The sequence below is a fragment of the Rana temporaria genome, chromosome 4 (genome assembly GCF_905171775.1).
Source record: "Rana temporaria chromosome 4, aRanTem1.1, whole genome shotgun sequence".
Lineage (NCBI taxonomy): Eukaryota > Metazoa > Chordata > Amphibia > Anura > Ranidae > Rana > Rana temporaria.
The window spans coordinates 248,367,551-248,387,533 of NC_053492.1; the positions used below are offsets into that span (position 1 = coordinate 248,367,551).

Below are 19,983 nucleotides of genomic sequence, written 5' to 3' on the forward strand. Positions count from 1 at the left end.
ATACAGGAATACTGGAAAGAAATCTTGGAATATATTGTAGAGATAACAGGGGAGAGGATTCTCTGCAGCCCTCTGCCCTGTTTGTTTCACGGAACTGAAAAAACAAAAAAAACAATATGGAACAACGCTGGTCCCAGTGCTGCTAAACGCAGCAAAGGCTCTGATCCCAAAAAACTGGCTTCATCCAAAGAGGCCATCAATTAAAGAGTGGATAGAAAGGGTGGAATATATAGAAGAGATGGAGTACCTTGCCTGTGGAGAGACAGGCGGAGAGGACAATTACAGGGTGGTCTGGGAAAAATGGAAAGTGTTTAAATCTACAGAAAAGTTTGTCCAGGGAATGACAGAAGCAGACAGGTGAGAAACCAAAGAGAAGACTGCATGGCACACAGATCTAGGGAGGGAGGGGAAGGGGGGGAGGATAAAGGGGGAAAAAAAAAAAGGGGCTAGTTATGTTATAATGTAAGTAATGCAGCTAGACTTGTTAATCGGTAAAAGAATAATTAATGGTTTAAAAATGTCAAATTTGTAATTGTACTAAAGAAAAGGAACCCAAAACATATAAAAGAAAAAGGGGGAAAAAAAAAAAAGAAAGAAAAATACCACGAATGATGCGAAGCCACAAGAGAGACGTTATGGGCGGTCGAACCGTGAGCTAGTCTCGCTGCTAAATGTGAGCAGAGTCTGACGTGAAAAAGAAAAAAAAAAAAAAAAAAAAAAAAAAAAGAAAACAGATCAGGAATATATAGCCCAGCATTACAGGTCAGAAGTATATAGTGCAGCATTCAAAGGGCAAGAGTATACAGCTCAGCATTACAGATCAGAAGTATACAGCTCAGCATCACAGGTCAGGAGTATACAGCAGCATTACAGGTCAGGAGTATACAGCTCAGCATTACAGATCAGAAGTATACAGCTCAGCATCACAGGTCAGGAGTATACAGCTCAGCATTACAGGTCAGGAGTATACAGCTAAGTATTACAGATCAGAGTATACAGCTAAGCATTACAGATCAGAGTATACAGCTCAGCATCACAGATCAGGAGTATACAGCCCACTACTGTCCTTCCCTATCAGTTCCTTACCTGCCTGTTCAGACATGCTGCTTTCCGTCCCCTCCCCTCATGTCTACACCGTAGACATGCGCCGTAGACATCGGTGCAGTCTTTTCTGCAAATATCTCCTTAACCGTATAGGGTTATAGGTCAGAAGTATATAGTGCAGCATTCAAAGGGCAAGAGTATACAGCTCAGCATTACAGGTCAGCAGTATACAGCTCAGCAATACAGGTCAGGATTATACAGCTCAGCATTAGGCCCCGTACACACGTGAGGATCGATGCGCTGGAATTGATCCGCGGACCGCCTCCAGCGGATAGATCCCCTGGTGTGTACGATCCAGCGGATTTTTGTCCCCGGGGATGGATTTCCAGCGGATCAAAATTTCTTGACATGCTAAGAAATCGATCCGCTGGAATCCAGTCCAACGGATTGATCCGCTGGTCTGTACAGACTCACCGGATCAATCCGTCCGAATCCATCCCCCGCATGCGTCGTAATGATTCGACGCATGCGTGGAATTCCTTATATGACAGCGTCGCGCAGGTCACCGCGGACGTAATTCCGCAGGGATTTTGATCTCATGGTTAGTACAACCATGAGATCAAAATCCGCCAGAGGATTTATCCGCGGAAACGGTCCCCCGGACCGTTTCCGCGGATTAATCCTCTCGTGTGTACCCGGCCTTACAGGTCAGGAGTATTATCAGGAAAAGTTTCATTTGCTGGTGGCACTGTGGCTTCCAGACCTATGGGCTGCAGTTCAGGTATCCACCAGCGGGTGGATCTAGTCAATCAGGAGCTGATATCTCCTGCAATCAGGCATCACCTGATACCGATTGCAGGAAGTGTGTTTAACCTGGAGATTACTTGCATAACTTCCCTTGGTATTTTATCCTTGTGCCCTGAATCATGTGTTATTGAATCCTGCATCCATTCCTAGACCCCTGCCTTTCAGCCGATCCCTTACCGCCTGCTCTCTGCATCTCCTGTTACCCTCTCCCTGTCCTGTCTTGCTCCCAGCTCTATCTGCTTGATTTTCCGTGTATGACCCTGGCTTGTTAAGTTACGATTTCCCACATATGTATATACATTTGGTTTAAGTAATCATTTGTTGCGTGTCACTGTGGTTGGTTGCTGGTTTCTCTCACTGTTTGCTATATTGGAGGTGTGTTAACTTTTGTGTACTCACTATCTTTTAATAAATTATATTATTTTTACCGAACCTGTGTTTGGCATTTTCTGTGACAGTCCACATATATCTGGTCACCCCGGTCCCTGACATTACACCAAGGCCAGTCCTAACCAGAAGTGGCTGCACAGGGAAGTCATCTTGGTTCTATCATTTTGAGGGAAAATGCACCTGGAGGAAGTTGTTTATTATTCTTTGCTGGTGTCAGAGGATGGTGAATACTGCCACCAGATATTGAAGGAGTGTACCAGTGACCAGCTACTAGAATGTATCTAACTTACTCATTCCCTAGTTGATCAGGGTAGTATGTTGTTTGGGGATGTTCAGCCTTTGATTCAGGTTTGTGCAGAGTTAGCTTTGTCCAGTACTCCTAAAGGCAGTGATGATTTTTCTCCCCCCTTCAATATGGCTCAGGTAGAATCTCTGGTTGGTTATTGGAGGATGACTCAGCTTATTTCTTTGAGCACTATTCGGCCTGCTCCTAACAGGTGTTAGTGGAGTGTATTAACGCAGTGCAGTCTCTTGTCAGACAGGCAGCATGTAAACCAAATTATACCAAATATACCCTGCTACCAACTAAATATCATTACCCTGTTTCAGGCCCGTCGGAACAAGACAAGCAAAACAAGCAACTGTTTGGGGCCCTGAGCTGGCCTGGGGCCCCCAAGCAGGAGTCGGTTGTTCCGCCACGGGGATGGGGGCTTTCGTTTGCTGAGGGGAGAGAGAGAGAAGGCAGAGGCAGCCTGAGACTGTGGACTGCCCCAACCTCACCTATCCAGGAACAGAGAGAATGTAGGGAGGCGGGGCAGACACTGCTGACACCAAGTGAGAGAAGGTTGTGGGGAAGGAGCTGCAGAGACACATGGAGCAGAGGGAGCCGAGAGAGACATGGTGCCATGCAGGGGAAACCAAGAGGACACTGACAGAAAGTAAGTGTCTCTTATTCTGGCACCCAGCGCTGCCAATGTACCCGGTCAGTTCCCACCACCACCACCGCTGATTCCATCCAGTCAGCCCCCCCACCACAGCCACTCATCCCTACCCCCCCAGCACTGACACTCATCCCACCCCCAACAGCACAGCCACTCATTCCTACCCCCCACCACTGCCACTCATTCCTACCCCCCACCACTGCCACTCATCCCTACCCCCACCACTAACACTCATCCCCCCACCACTGACACTCATTCCACCCCCCACCAGCACAGCCACTTATCCCCAACTCTGCTGGGGACACCTGCTGTGGGGGGACTCTGATGGGGACACCACTTACTGTGGGGGGGACTCTGATGGGGACACATGCTGTGGGGGGGACTCTGATGGGGCACCTGCTGTGGGGGGGACTCTGATGGGGGCACATGCTGTGGGGTGGGAGGGGGAGGGGGAGTAATAAGTATGTTGGATTTAGTTGTTGTGCACTTTTTTTATGTATATTACTTGATTTTATGGTACAGTGGTGTTTTTTGCAAATGTTCAATTGTTGAAAATGTTCAAATTTTATGCACATTATATGCAACAGTAGTATTTGAACTGTAAAACATTTTTTTAATATAATGTGTGGGTGAACTTAAACTGTATCGATATGCTGTGGTTCCTGTAGGCTTTGCGTGCGTGCGGGGGGGACTGGGGTTTGGGGGCCTCCATGTCCATTTTGCTTGGGGCCCCCAAATTCCTTCAAACGGCCCTGCCCTGTTTCCACTTGCTGCACCTATCCTGCTTTTAACCCATCTGCCTGCTCTCTGTTGCCTGCAACAATTCCACAAAGATCCCCCTTAGTAACTGCTCCCTCTTTTTTACCGTGCTCAAGCTCTTCTCTTCCATCAGCTGCATCCCCTATGTACAGCCCTGCAGTCACATGCAAAACTTCAGTGGCTAAACCCAAAAAGAACCTGAAGTCTTTCCCAACCTGTACATTCCTGCCATTATCCAATCCTCATCTACGCCAGCCGATCTGCTCCAGCCTTCCTCTACACCATACGATTTCTCCAGCCTGCCTCCATACCAGCCGATCTGCTCCAGCCTGCCTCCATGCCAGCCGATCTGCTCCAGCCTGCCTCAACGCCAGCCGATCTGCTCCAGCCAGCTGATCTGCTCCAGCCTGCCTCCACACCAGCCGATCTGCCTCAGCCTGCCTCCATGCCAGCCGATCTGCCCCAGCCTGCCTACACGCCAGATGGTCTGCCCCAATCTGCTCCAGCCTGCCTCTGCACCAGCCAATCTGATCCAGCCTGCCTCCATGCCATCCGATCTGCTCCAGCCTGCCTCCATGATTGCCAATGAGGTTAGGCTAGCCTCTGATGGTCCTGAACCTGATGACCCACCTAACCTTGCCAACCCTCTGTCAGCTGTCCAGCTTGATGTTCCAGTGCCTCTGCCTGCTGTCCAGCCTGATGTCCTGGTGCCCGCTTTCCAGCCTGATTTTCCGGTACCCGCTATCCAGCCTAATGTTCTGGTACCCGCTATCCATCCTGATGTTCCGGTGCTTGCTTTCCAGCCTGATGTTCCAGTGCCCACTGTCCAGCCTGATGTTCGATGTCCACTTTCCAGCCTGATGTTCCAGTGCCTCTGCCTGCTGTCCAGCCTGATGTTACAGTGCCCGCTTTCCAGCCTGATGTTCCGGTGCCAAAGTTTGGTGGTCCGGACATACTCTTTACAATTGGAAGCCACGTTTACCTTCATGACCTTGGTAGTGGTGAGCCCCAGGGGAGTGGTAGAGCACCATCTGTGCCTTACCACAACCCGGATGTGATTGTCACAACTTCAGGTGCAATCAGGGGACCCGTGTCGGGTAACCAGTGCCTTGGGGAAACCTAGATGACTGTTGAAGTGTAGAACAAGTCCTGGAGACCAGGCAAGCTACATGATTGTGACCAGACATTCCAGTGTCAGAGTTGCGGTATGGTCACTTGACTCCAGGGCTAAGTTTGCGAATGACCCATGGTACCCCATGCGTTGGGATGCTTAATGTTTTGAGGGTTCAAGGGTACTATGCTTTTAAGATCCTGGCCAACAGGATACCTAGCCAGTGACCTAACCCCAGTGGTGGGGTGCCTAGACAGTTACCAGACCCAAGTGGGGGAACGCCTAGTCACTTTTTGGATCCCGGCAGCAAGGCCTCTTATTTGGAACCCAGCGCTCATTGGACTTTTTTTTAGCTACGACTGGTTGAAGCGTCCGGAGGTTTCACCTGCTGGTGGCACTGTGCCTCCCAAACCTATGGGCTGCAGTTCCGGTTTCCACAACAGGTGGATCTTGTCAGTCAGGAGCTGACATCATCTCCTGCAATCAGGCATGACCTGTTACCGATTGAAGGAAGTGCATTTAACCTGGTGATTACTTGCATAACTTGCCTTGGTATTTTATCCCTGTGCCCTGACCTGTATTCGCTGAATCCCGTAGCCTGAACTCTGAATCCTGTGTTCCTGTATCCTGAACCCTGAATCCTGTGTTCCTGAACCCTGCATCCATTCCTGGACTCCTGCCCTGCAGCCTGATCCCTTCCCGCCTCTTCTCTCTGTCTCCTGTTACCCTCTCTCTGACCTGTCTTGCTCCCAGCTCTAGCTGCTTGATTTTCCATGTCTCACCCTGGCTTGTTACGATTATTTCCTACACCTGTATATACATTTAGTTTAGGTAATCATTGTTTGCGTGTCACTGTGGTTGGTTGCTGATTTGTCTCACGGTTTGCCATATTGGAGGTGCTTTTACTTTTGTGTACTCACTATCTTTTAATAAATGATATTATTTTTACCAAACCTGTGTTTGGCATTTTCTGTGACAGTCCACATATCTCTGGTCACACCAATCCCTGACAAGTATACAGCTCAGCATCACAGGTCAGGGGTATATAGCTCATCATTACAGGTCATGAGTATACAGCTCAGCATTACAGATCAGGGGTATACAGCTCAGCAATACAGGTCAGGAGTATACAGCTCAGTATTACAGGTCAGGAGTATACAGCTCAGCATTACAGGTCAGGGGTATACAGCTCAGCAGTTCAGGTCAGGAGTATACAGCTCATTATTACAGGCTTGGAGTTTACAGCTTAGCATTACAAGTCAGGGGTGTACAGCTCAGCATCACAGGTCAGGAGTATACCGCCCAGCATCACAGGTCAGGAGTATACCACCCAGCATCACAGGTCAGGAGTATACAGCTCAGAATTACAGATCAGAGTATACAGCACAGAATCACAGGTCAGGAGTAAACAGCTCAGCATTACAGCTCAGGGGTATACAGCTCAGCATTACAGCTCAGGAGTATACAGCTCAGCAGTACAGCTCAGGAGTATACAGCTAAGTATTACAGATCAGAGTATACAGCTAAGCATTACAGATCAGTGTATACAGCTCAGCATCACAGATCAGGAGTATACAGCCCACTACTGTCCTTCCCTAATGATCAGTTCCTTACCTGCCTGTTCAGACATGCTGCTTTCCGTCCCCTCCCCTCATGTCCACACCGTAGACATGCGCCGTAGACATCGGTGCAGTCTTTTCTGCAAATATCTCCTTAACCGTATAGGTTAAGGAGATATTTCTTGCACCTACAGGTAAGCCTTAATCTAGGCTTACCTGTAGGGCCAAGTGGTCTGTAAGGGTTTACAACCACTTTAATAGTCTGTGAAGATAAGTCCTCATAGGTCAACACATTTCTCGTTTGCTTCCCCTGGATGTATAGAGGAAAGTTGCATCCTACACATGGGAAAGAGGGACAGATCATTGTCCCCTATAACAGGAAGTGCCTGAACAAGGACTTTCATGACAACATTTCTTCAGTTGCTTTTTGGTTTCTGGCCTAGGCCAACATGATGTCATACATCCCAGGATTCTTCATGGGCAATTTTTTCTTTCATCTGGAGGAGGAGGAGAGGACAGAATTACCACACTCAAGATGGCAGTTGCTAGAAATTTCTAGGGAGTGTTTTTCAAAGTGATTTTTCAACAAAATAAAGAATAGAGACATGGATAGATGGGTGAGTTTGCTCTGAATATTAAACATTAATTTAATAACCTTTTCAGTTTGTGGTGCTCAAATACAGCTGAGTTTTGCTTTAACATCTTCAGAGAATCCTTTGTCTATAGAAATGATGAATCCAAAGCTACAAGCTTCTGGCAATGATTTAACTAGGTAGGACATCTAACAGGACTTCTGGGCTTTGCTAAAGCTAAGCACCAGTGGGTCGCCCTCATCACTGTGTTAACTGCTCATTTTTTCTAAATAGCCTGCTGCTATTTTGAGAAGTTTAAGGAAAAAATTAAGCAACTGAAGCACAGCTGCATGAAGAAACGACTTCTGTGAGCCTGAGACAACTAACAACCCTGTGGAGGTTCCAGTCTCTCAGGATCCTACAGACCTCCCATACAGGCAGACAGTTACTAAGGAACAGGAAGATCGATGAACTACTACACCAGTGCCCTCATAGTTTAATGAGAACTACAAGCCAACTGCTGCAATGGCAAGCAGTAGTTATAGTTCATTCACAGAACTCTGTGAGGTTTATTTACTAAAGCTGAAGAGTGTAAAATCAGGCTCACTTCAGCTTCTAACTTCAGCTTGTTCAATTAAGCATTGGCAATAGAACCTGAAAGCTGATTGATTACTATGCAGAAGTGAGCCGGATTTTGCACTCGCAGCTTTAATTAATAAACCCCAGTGAATGAATGACGTGGCTGTGTGGGTGGAGCCCAGCACAGCCACGCTATTTTTAAATTGTGACAGTGGGTGCGGGCAGTCCACTATTAAAAGGGGAGGATCTGGGGGGTGCAGGGGGGACTGGTGGAGCATGTTACACATTACACCCTATATGGGTGTAATGTATAGCATGCTCCCAAAGGTGAACTTATCCTTTAACTGGAACTGAAGTTTTTGTAAACAATTCACACAGCGACATTTATTGCACAGATATATGCATTATTATTGATTTTATTGCATGTATTTATAGCACATAGCACTTTGGAAGAGATACAACATTTATGTACCGTATTTATCTGTCTTGCCTGGCGTCCTCCCCGCTTCTCCCGCGCTGTCTCTGAGCCGATCCCAGCTTCCCGCGCTGTGTTTGAACGCCGCCGACGACATATACCGAGCGCAGTACGCTCGGCCACGCTCGGCTCCTCTCGGCTCTTCTCGCATAACCGCGAGGGGAGCCGAGCCTGGCCGAGTGTACTGCGCTCGGTATATGTCAGCGGCAGATTCAAACACAGCGCAGGAAGCGAGTATTGGCGTATATCACGCACCCACGATTTTGCCCTGATTTTAAGGGCAAAAAAGTGCGCAGTATACGCCGATAAATACGGTATTAGCGCTGCTATCCGCTTTCTTACCAAGTCCTGGTTTTGCCTAGGGAATGATGAGTAAGGTGATATACTTACCTTATTCCTCACCACCTCAGCAGTCAGCATTCTCCTCTGCTGTCCAAAGCTCACCTCCACTGCCAAGCACCCTTAGCATCCTCCCTTACAAAGCAGGGCTGCTGGTATGACTGGGTACCCAGTTGCACAAAGAGAAGGAAACCTACAGGAGCATGGAATAAGGTAAGTACCACCTGTACTTCATTTTATTCATCATGCCTAAGGCAAAACCATCAGTTAACTCTTTTTTTTCCCCAGAGTTCAGCTTTAAAATGAATTTGTCAAAAGTCAATATCGTAATGATGTAGTGCAAGCTGAGCAGTGCTGAAATAGCTTTTTGTGCTGACATTGCAGAGTAATCAACAGTAGAAGGCCAGCAGTTTTGGATTCTTCCATGTAAATCCCTGATAGAGCAAAAAAATGTTGAGAACATGCAGTAGAATTGAAGCTATCAACACTGATTACTTTGGTTTGCATTGTTATGTTGGGCAATACACAGACAGACACAGTGGATAAAATCTTACTTTATTGAATTGCTGGCTTTCCCACACTCTTGTTTTTAACATATTTTCTTCAGGCTTTAAACAGTCATTGTTTAAAAGTTTGCTACACTGTTGTAAAATATTTGATATAGCATATGTATGAGCTATTCAAGTTATTTGTAACCATAGAAACAATTTGTGCATACAGAACACCCCCAGGAATATAATCTTCTGCTTGTGAGACAGGCAGACTGAATTTTACAGCAGATTTTCTCTAATTACAACATTGGGACTGATCATGTAATTCTAAAAGGCTGTCGCTCATGCTGAGTATACATTTCATGCTTTTTGGTGGGTTGAACATATGTTTTACTGCACCTGGGTTCATTATGCAATAATGTATAAAAATATTAGGCTGGCTTCACATCTGTCCTGTTGAAATAATGCATGAAAATATGCATTGCATTCAGACAGTGCCCTGCAGTGTGCTGCAGTGCAGGTATGTTGTGGAGGTGTTGTGGAGGTGTGTGTTAGTGCCATGTAACATGCAATACTGCACATTGTAGTAACATGAATGTTACCGCGCAGCGCCGTCATATAAAGGTGCCCTTCAACTCCAACCTAAGTATATTCTCCCACAAGTTAGTTCTGCACAGAAATGCTGAGCCCTGGATGGTCCACTGAAAAGTTAGTTCAGGTACAACATTTTGGGATACACTGGGATTGATTTACTAAAACTAGAGAGTGCAAAATCTGGCGCAGCTGTGCATGGTAGCCAATCATCTTCTAACTTCAGCTTGTTCAATTAAGCTTTGACAATGAGCCCAGGTTCACACTGGGTACGATTTCCTTTGATTTGAAATGCGATTTCACATGTGAAATCGCATCTCAATTCGGCGGCATTTGCCGCCAATTGTCGGCAATGACACTGTCCTAATCGGTGCGACGCCGCATCAGCGGCGCTGCACCGATTTCAAAAAGTAGTTCCTGTACTACTTTTTGCGATTTTGGGCCGCGATTTACATAGACATCTGTGCAGAAACCTGCACAGATGTCTCTTAAATGGCGGCCAAAATAGGGACTGCCGGCGGGAGTGAAATCGTGCGAGTTCAGCTGAATTTGCACGGCTTCACTCCCGCAGCCCAGTGTGAACCAGGGCTAAAACCTAGAAGCTGATTGTTTTCTATGCACAGCTGCACCAGATTTTGCATGCTTCAGTTTTAGTAAATCAACTCCACTGTTTTAGACATTTTCTGTTTAGTCTGTTTTCTATTCTGCAGTTACCGATTCATACAGTAGTAGTGAGTAGCCAAAAGCCTCCAAAACAACAAATTGTACAGTTTTGTTATGCATCAGTTAAATTAGTGATAACACTGCACCTGTTGCATAGATGAGCAAAATAAAAAATTGCAAGTAGGCAGTTAATTTAATTAATTCATATAATCAGTAAACTGATTACCTGATCAAATAAAGGAGAATTAAAAAAGTGATATTATGTAACATTGAATTGAAAAAATGTATTAATAAGCATTTCAAATATTAAAAGTGGTTGTAAAGGCTCAAGCTCTGGGGTCTCTGCCTCTTCATTGGCAAAGACAGCAGTGGGAGCCATTGGCGTACTTTACTGTCAATCACAGCTAATGAGCCAATGAGGAGAGAGCAGGGACAGGGCCTGTCAAAATAGCAGCTTGCGATGGAGGCGCTCTGCAGGATGGAGGAGCGGGGAGCGCAAGCAAAGAGACCAGAGAAGAGGAGGATCAAGGATTTTCTGTGCAAAACCATTACACAGAGCAGGTAAGTATAGCATTTTTTTTTTTTTTTTAATACAGCCTTTAATATCACTTTAAGCACTAGTAAACTATACACAATTAAGCTAATATAACCTATAATATTACAATCAGGGTACATGCTGCCTGTCTAAGAGAATTTAGATTTGAGTCTAATGCCGCATAGACACCATCACTTTATGTGATGAAAAAAAACAAAGTTTTTTAAAAACGTCACTTGAAATGACCGTGTGTGGGGGAAAACGTCGTTTTATGTCTTCTGAAAAATGACAAAAAAAAAATTGAAGCATGCTTCAATTTTATGTGTCGTTTTTCAAAACGTTGTTTTTTACTTCACAGAAATTGACTGTGTGTAGCAAAAAACGTCGTTTAAAACAACGTTTTTACACCCGCGCATGCCCAGAAGCTAGTTATGAAGCGAGCTTTAATGGAAAAACGTGGTGAACGTAACCTCGCTTTGCTAGAACATTGTGAGAAAAACGATGGTGTGTAGGCAAGTTCGTCTTTGAAAATTGAAGTTTCAAAAACGTCGTTTTTTACTTCACAGAAAATTTCGTTTTTTTTCATCACATAAAGTGATGGTGTGTATGCGGCATAAGACGAAATTTGATTTTTGACAGCTGTCATTGGAACAGACAAACAATTGGAAGATCTTCTCTCTTCTCCTGCACTAAAATCATAGATTTCTAATTGATTTATGTTAATGACAAAACGGGGCATAAGGTAAAAATGTCAATGATAAAAAAAAAAGTATAATTTTTTAAGCAAGACTATATAAATGTTATTAGCAAGACTATAGGAGCCCAAAGGGTAGCACTTAATATCAATACAAATTGCAATTTGAAGCAGGAGCATGTGTCTACAAACTGTTAAAGTTTCCTATACTGATCACTTTAGAAAAAAAACAAAACTAATATTTGAAGACAAGAAGTCACTATATTAGTTATTCCACTTCCGTTTTATAGGAAAGCTTGTTTATTGATATAGGTTGCAAGGACATCAAGCCGCCATAAAGGACAACTGAGTGTTGTTATCTCTTTTTGGTGCTGATATTTCAGTCATGGTTCAATAGATTCTATTTTGCATTGCAAACCAGCAAGCAGAATATTCCTAGCTTTTTTACAGAATGGAAGTGGACAAAGTGACCGAAATCTATTTTTTTTTATCTTTAAAAAGACACAAGACCATCTTAAATAAACACTGAACAGTAATGTAAGTATAACTTACAAAAATAGCTATTTTATTTCTTCATACTATTTTACCGACAGCATTTGATTCAAATGCGTTAAGTTAGAACTTTAAATGTGTGTTCTTCTAACATTCCACTAGAGGTCAGTGTTTAACCTTTAAACAATCCATTAGTTATCTCTATCCCTTATAAAAATGTAATTTATTTTGGCTTGTTTTTTATTACTGTTATATTATTTCTGTAAGTTATTTTTTCTTTTTCATTTATAAATCTGAATAAGTAAGCTCTAAAACATTTTTTTAAGATTTAGATGGAATAAACCAAAACTGCATATTTTTATTCTCTAATTACTTCTCCTCTACTGCTTTGGAAAGCCATTTTGCATAGTTTAGAAACTTTTTCCAAAGACTTTCGGAATTAGATTGTATTAATAACTTATCCCAATTATTTATTTTTATTTATTTATTTTGGAATCTATATTTGCATGTTATTTGCTCACTTATACCGGGGTCAAAACCACTTTGTATTGGTTATGATGCATGCTGAGGTCATAAATATTTTACGTTGATTACCAATTTTGCCTTGCAGTGCTGGGATTCCAGTTTCTATCAGGATATGCACTTAATTCAAGTGTTTTTTTTTCTTTTTTACAGGCATTTCCTCTTTTTCTCCAAAAAATAAAGGGAGGCCACTTGGATTCTGCAAAAGATTGGTTCTGGTGTAAGTGATTGTATAACTGTTGTGTAGACATGAGACTGTAAGCACTTTAGGGGAAAGGTCTGATCTGAATGCTATAATATCTACAGGATGCTGGCTGCAACATTATTTGACCCCAGGGGTCCTGCTGGCCTGTTGGGCCTGCTGGCAACTAGCCTAGGGTGTCTAGATGTCTTGTTTTCCATAACATCAATATCCTATAGTCAGAGTCATCCTTCACATCTGGAGACCCCATTACATCAAGAGTCTTCCCTTTACATCAGGTGCTCCCTGCTTAGCATACAGAGTCTTCTTTTTACATTAAAATCCAGTCTTTATGGGGGAGGTGTTGGGAGGGGTGTTTCAGGGATATTAATAAAATAGATAGGGAATGCAACAGGGATCTTAAGCTTGGGATGTAGGCAGCTAAAACGGAGATACTGTAAGCTGGATTACAGAGTTACTGTACGTGGAGGGAGTTGGGCTGTGGATGGGGGAAGTATCTGGGGAATGGAGGAGAAACTACTGGCAAGGAAAGGGGGAATGTTGGTGGCTGAATCAGAGTGCCTGTTCATAGGGAAAGAGAACAGGCATCTAGTGGAGAGAGAACGGAGGTCTGCTGTGTCAGGACAGGAGTGATTTATGAGTGGAAAGTAGAGATGTGTATCAGGATCTGTCAGGGACCTGCCAATAGGCTCCGGCGTGCACGCATGCGCACACCTATTCATGTGCGCAGGCGCGTCCCACATGCACACGGATATGAGCCAATTGCGCGCATCTGTGCGCCAAATGTGCACGCTCGTATGCGCGCGCATGCGCCTACTACACGCGCCTACTACATGCGCGATTGGCGCCACTCAGCCTTTAAAAAGCAAGCAGCTGCAGTGACACTTTGCTGTCTGATCTGAAGCATTGTATCTGTGAAACTTGTGACCTGTTGTAACCTGTTACCTCAAACCGACCCGGCTCCGTCTGACCATCCGACCCTCTCCACTCCGACCCCTGGCTTGCTCTGACTCCGCTCTGCTCTCCTGCCCATCGTTACCAGACCCTGTGCCTGAATCTGACTACGCTTGCCTAACCCACCTGATTATCTGCTAACCCGGTTTGCTTCACCAGCTCCTGCTATCCAGTGCCTGTGCCAGCTCCAGAGACGCTGTCTCCTACAACCACCGCCCCGAAGGACCACCACTGGTGCCGGGCTGCTATCATCACCAGGCACTCCTACCTCGCCGCGCTCCCGAGCTTGCTGTTCCAACTCCAGCAGCTCCAGAGCCGGGGCTGTAAGAGAGGCCTCCTCCTGCACACTAGGCTCTGGCTACAAGGTACATTCCAGTACATAACAGGATCCATGGGAGATGCTGCCAGCAGGGCAGAAGAGCTGGAAAGTTGTTCTGCGGGACTAAAGTCACTGATTGCAGAGAGGAGTAGCAGAGCTGGAGATGTTAGTTGTAGGAAGGGAAAGCAGAGAACAGATGTGACTGAACCATGATGGCAGGGAGGAGGGAATGTGCAGACCAAAGGAGAATCAACAAGCTGGACTGCAGAGGAAAAAGTGTGTAGGTGCAGAGAGATCACCCACCTGTCAGATGTCAGAGAACCCACATGTCAGGCTGTGGATGTTGGCTTGGCTCCCAGAATTGGAAATGAGAGTGGGTGTAAAGGTATTGACAGACAAATGTGGAGGCGGGGTTAGGAAGAGAAATTGGATGTTATTTCTGCTGCCTCCTATGTGCTGTGCAGGAGAAGAGTGAGTGGCAGTGGAGAGACAATGCAGGAAACTGCTCAACTGAGTGGGACTGTGAGACATAAGTCAGAATCCGGGGCTGTCCTGCAGAAGTTGCGAGGTATGTCAGTCACTTTTGAGAAGTTTTCCCGACACATGAGATACATTTGTGTCAAGAGGGGAGAGCTCGGCAGAAAGCTTGTCTGTACAGAACACAATTCTTCTTCTCTACCTCTCCAACCCCTCCTCTGTGCTTCTGACAGATGACAAAGGATTTTAACACTTTTCTGCCCTTTTGGAGGGGTGTCGGGGGCCCCTGTCTTTCTCTTCTCAAAGAATAATCAGTCAGCAGTGGGATCCATTGGCTCCTTTTGCTGTCAATCAGATCCTGTGAGCAGAGAGCAGGGAGCAGGGCCAATGAGTGCTGTGTGTTTCTATGAAGACACATAGCCAGGCTTATGAGCGAGCCTGCACGTCTGCCAACATAGCAAGTTGCTTGCTATGGGGGTAGACACAGAAAAAGAGGAGCCAAGATTGCAAGCAGGGAACCTTATAAGAGGAGGCTTGGGGCCACTCTGTGCAATATCATTGAACAGAGCAGGTGAGTATAACATGTTTGTTGTTACACGTTAAAAGAATTTACAATTCAAATGTTTTAAAATTCATACAAAAATATATTTATCCTTTAAACTGATCTGTGGCCCTAATTGTCCTGTTAGTTAGAAGATTGCAGTAACTGACACCCCCCCATCTCTCATGCTCACCAGCATTACATTTATATGGTATGACTGGGTGTCAGTAGCATCACTAGGGGGGAAGCGGGGTGTGGCCCATACCCGGGTGACACCCGCAGAGGGGTGACACCATCCCGAGGGAGGTGGAGGGTCCTGGAGGATGGGCTCTTCAGCCGGAACGTGGCGGTGCCATGCTTGCCCTGAGTGAGACTCCTCCCTCTCACTCCTGATGCAACTACCTTCTTTCTCTCAAGGAGTCTGAGCCTGTCGGATTAATCTCCATATGCTCCGTAACAGAGATCCATCTGAGTCGCCCCTTGAATTACTAACCAGAGGTTCTCTCAAGACTTTCCAGGATTTGAGGCGTCTGTGGCACCCCCTTGAGGTGTATTGATTTGCACAAAGTTTGATTGACCTAGTGGGTATATGCTCATCTGGGTTCAATTATTTTGGTAAGCCTTTTAATATACGGTGGTGGATTCTCTATCAACTTTCTTCCTAAGAAGTCACTATTGGAATTGGTTCGCTCAATTATTGAGACTTTTTTCACCTTTATCCAACTCTCTTTCTGGTGGTCATTACTAGATTATCACATACTAATTGGATGACATATGGACTCTATTTATATATGTTATTTTTTTCAAAAAAATTTTTTACTTTATCTTACACATAAGGTGATGTTGATTATTTTTAATTTTTTGATTCTCGTCATAAGAATCTTTTTTATAATTAGCGCTACACTTTTTTACGAATTTCTATTGCATTTTTGATCTACTCTGCTGTGTTGGCTGCTTCACTTTTTATTTTAGAAGATAGCGCTGTATTTTTTCTTTATTGGCTTTAAAGTACTGACTGACTGGAGTTACTTCCCCTCTTTCCATTGAGCTCAGCCGAGACAGCATCTCGAAGAGTGCCTTACGTAAAGTATCATTTATGTTCTTTTGTTTTATATGCTTTGTGATATTTTCCTTTAGGGTTTTTATGTTAGCATTTCTACTTTCTTGGGAAATAAATGAGACCCTTGCTTTGTTAAAGCAGTGTGTTTATTTTTATAGCTAACCTTGTTATTGTACCATCACCATTAACTTTATCAGAACTATGTTAGACTAGCAAATTATAAGAATAGACAAGTTAATACATGTTTTATAATAAATAGGGGGAATCCAAAAACCACCCCATTATTTATTTCACAAATACAAACCCATGTACCCTTCAGCAAAAGGTGGGTAATTCAAGAAGAGGGACCAAAATATAACCAATCATTCCTCTAAAAACTATAGCCTGGTACCAGGCAACCAGCAGACTAATCTGTGTCTGTTTTAACTGCTTGCCGACCAGCCGCCGGCAGGTCGGCTCTGCTGGGCGAGATGACGTAGATCTACGTCATCTCTCCCAGCAGCCAATATGGGCACCCCTGCTCTCGCCCCTGACTCCCACGCGCGTGCCTGGTGGTCGCCATCACCACCGGGCACCCACGATCGCTCGTTACAGAGCGAGAACCGGGAGCTGTGTGTGTCCTGTCAGGGAAGAAATGCCTGACCGTCTGTTCATACAATGTATGAATAGAAGATCAGTCATTTCCCCTAGTGAGCCCACCCCCCTACAGTTAGAACACACCCAGGGAACATACTTAACCCCTTCCCTACCCCCTAGTGATAACCCCTTTCCTGCCAGTGGCATTTTTATAGTAATCAATGCATTTTTATAGCACTGATCGCTATAAAAATGTCAATGGTCCCAAAAATGTGTCAAAAGTGTCCGAAGTGTCCGCCATAATGTCGCAGTACCGAAAAAAATCGCTGATCACCGCCATTACTAGTAAAAAAAATATTTTAAAAATGCCATAAAACTACCCCCTATTTTGTAAATGCTATAACTTTTGCGCAAACCAATCAATAAATGCTTATTGCGATTTTTTTTTACGAAAAATATGTAGAATAATACGTATCGGCCTAAACTGAGGAAAAAAAATGTTTTATATATTTTTGGGGGATATTTATTATGGTAAAAAGTAAAAAATATTCATTTTTTTCAAAATTGACGCTCTATTTTTGTTTATAGCGCAAAAGCTACCACCAAAATAAAGCTCTATTTGTGGGAAAAACAGGACGCCAATTTTGTTTGGGAGCCACATCGCACGACCGCGCAATTGTCAGTTAAAGCGACGCAGTGCCGAATCGCAAAAAGTGCTCTGGTCTTTGACCAGTAATATGGTCTGGGGCTTAAGTGGTTAATGCTGTCCAGGAGATGATAAAATAATAGGGTTGGGTGGCGTAAGGTGTCTATGCTACTTGATTACATTATAATAAATGTGTTATTTCATCCTGGAAAAAAATCTAAAATGTGCAATGTCATCTGTGATTTATAAAGTGATTTTCACTTGCAGGACCACTATAATCTCTAATCATCAAGTTTTATTAGCAAGCAGTGCATAGGGTCATTAAACACAGAGGGGGAACTGTGTGCCTCGTGAACTTCAAGAAATTGATTTTACGGTAAATACAAAAATCGCATTTTCTTTCTTGTTTATTAAGGTGCACAGAAATATAGAAATTCTTAGACATGTGAGGCATCTAAAACCACTCCAACTTGAGGGATTTGCAACAGCCACTGAGAGCATGAACCGATGTGAAAATCTTCTTAGAAGAATATCTGAAGAAATAATTGCCTAAAGAGGCTAAACGAAAAGGGTGCCAATATGGAAATTGCTAACATAAGGAAGAAAAAAAATATGGTTTTCCAGGGCAGGTCAGGAAGCACCACTAGAGTGAGGCTCAGTGGCGGCCGGTGTTTTTTTTTTGGCAGACACCCCCACCTTGGGCAGTGGCATCTTAGAACCCCCCCCGCAATTATCCCAGCAGGCTCCAGCGGGCAGGTTGCGGGCAGTGGCAGGCAGTGGCAGGTTGCGGGCTCCGGCAGGTTTCGGGCACCGAAAAGCAGCGGCGAGGCTGCGGGGTCCGTCAGGCAGCGGCTGACTTTGGTGGGTAGCAGGCAGCAGCAGGCTTCTATGGATGGCGGGTGGGTTCCTGTGTCTGCTGTGGGTGGGCTCCTCCCTTCTTTTCCTAGGCATCCAAAAGGATCGCCTATCCTTTCAGCCAATCGGGTGACAAGTATCAGACCCACTTCCCGATTGGCCGGGATAATTCATTCACTGTTGCTCCAGACACAATGCTCTGTGCCCTGGGCCCACCCTATTTTGATGCCTATTAAAGCCTCTGGTTCTAATCAGTGCTTCAAAAAACACTCCCCGCCCACCCCCGCCGTAGGAATTCATGCACCCAGCATCCTGAAAGCGGGCTGGGCGCATGGATAGGGTGGGCGGCGGCATTGATGAGGGGGCGCCCGTGCGCCCACAATGGATGGGTCACCCCTGGTGAGGCTGTTATCTGAAAGAATGATGGACCTCAGAAATAAAGTGGAAAAAACTCAAAAAAGGAAAGTGTTCACCCTTTTAGGAAACAATAATGTTTTGATACACGAGGGGCAGGGTGATATTCTGATTGAACCACTTGACCTCCAGAAGGTTTTACCCCGTCCATGACCAGGGCATTTTTGGCTAATCAGCACTGTGCTACTTTAACTGTCAATTGCGTAGTCATGCATCACTGTATCCAAATGAAATGTATATATTTTTTTAACAACAAATAAAGCTTTCTTTTGGTGGGAATAAATCACAACTGGGTTTTTTATTTTTTGCTAATTTTGGAAAAGAAAACAAGTTTTTGCAGACACCAGGGACTGCAGAAAAAGTGAGTGCTGCTCTGTCAGTTCACCGCGAGTTTGTCACATTACATAGAGATAACTGTGGTAGGGGGATGCTTTGGTCACTGTTTCTCTCTCTTACAATGTGAGTGATACTAAACAAAGGATAACAGAAGGTAAAGTTGCTTCTCGGCCTTTTGGCTAAGATCAAGTGTAGTATCTGTTCTTATCAGTTGCCAATAGGTGGTGCTAAGCTGACTGTCCCCGGTACCCTGTGGCAGGGGGAAAGGGATGGCAGTCGGCGGACGCTAAGCCTGTTGGTGTGGAGGTGGAAGCCTTCTGATTTGGACAGAGAGGCATGAGGTCGAAGCCAAGAGGCCGGGTCCCTGGCCGTTGGCCTGGATTTGGTGGTATCTGCCCCAGTCAGTTGTTCTGGAGGGAACCCTTGCTTCTCCTTTAACCGGGATGGAGCGGGTAGTACTTCCAGAATGTGATTAGGTGGGAGAGATAGGGGCTGTGGGTAGAGTCTGCGTCAGTAGGCTCTCCCCGACCTCTTCTCCCACCTTCCTGGCTGGGAAGGGTGCTGCCGGTCCGGACCGGGGGCTAGGGACCGTTGAAAAGCCCGTGGAGATTGTGCCCCTGGAGTGGCAGTCCAGGGGTGCCATACATTGCACAAGTGTTTGAGGGGCACTCATCATGTGGCACCTTCAGGTCACTGATCTCCACAACACACTTTTCACACCTGCCGCTTGGGCCGGGCCTTTTGGCTAGGACCAGTGGAATTTTTATCCTGGCCGGAGGGCCGGCCAATGTATTTCACATTGGTCACTTTCCTCACCTTCCCATCTTCCTTTTCCCCACTTTCTTTTATTATTTTTCCCCGTGTGTTGTTTTGTTTGTCACTTTTTGTGTGGTGCTTGCACTTTATGTGTGGCGAGTAGGGTGCTGGTCCTCGGGCCGGTCTCTGAAAGTCTTGGGAGTTGGTGGACTCGGCCTTCTGGTTAGGTTCACCGGCTCTCATGGGGTCTCCCTTCGGGGGAGCCTCACCGAGGAGGGTTCTG

General features: G+C 45.2%; 1 pseudogene; it reads left to right on the top strand.

The window, feature by feature from the left end:
* The first annotated feature begins 19,103 nt into the window (after positions 1–19,103).
* Positions 19,104–19,234, top strand: LOC120938700 (annotated as a pseudogene).
* Positions 19,235–19,983: the final 749 nt, after the last annotated feature.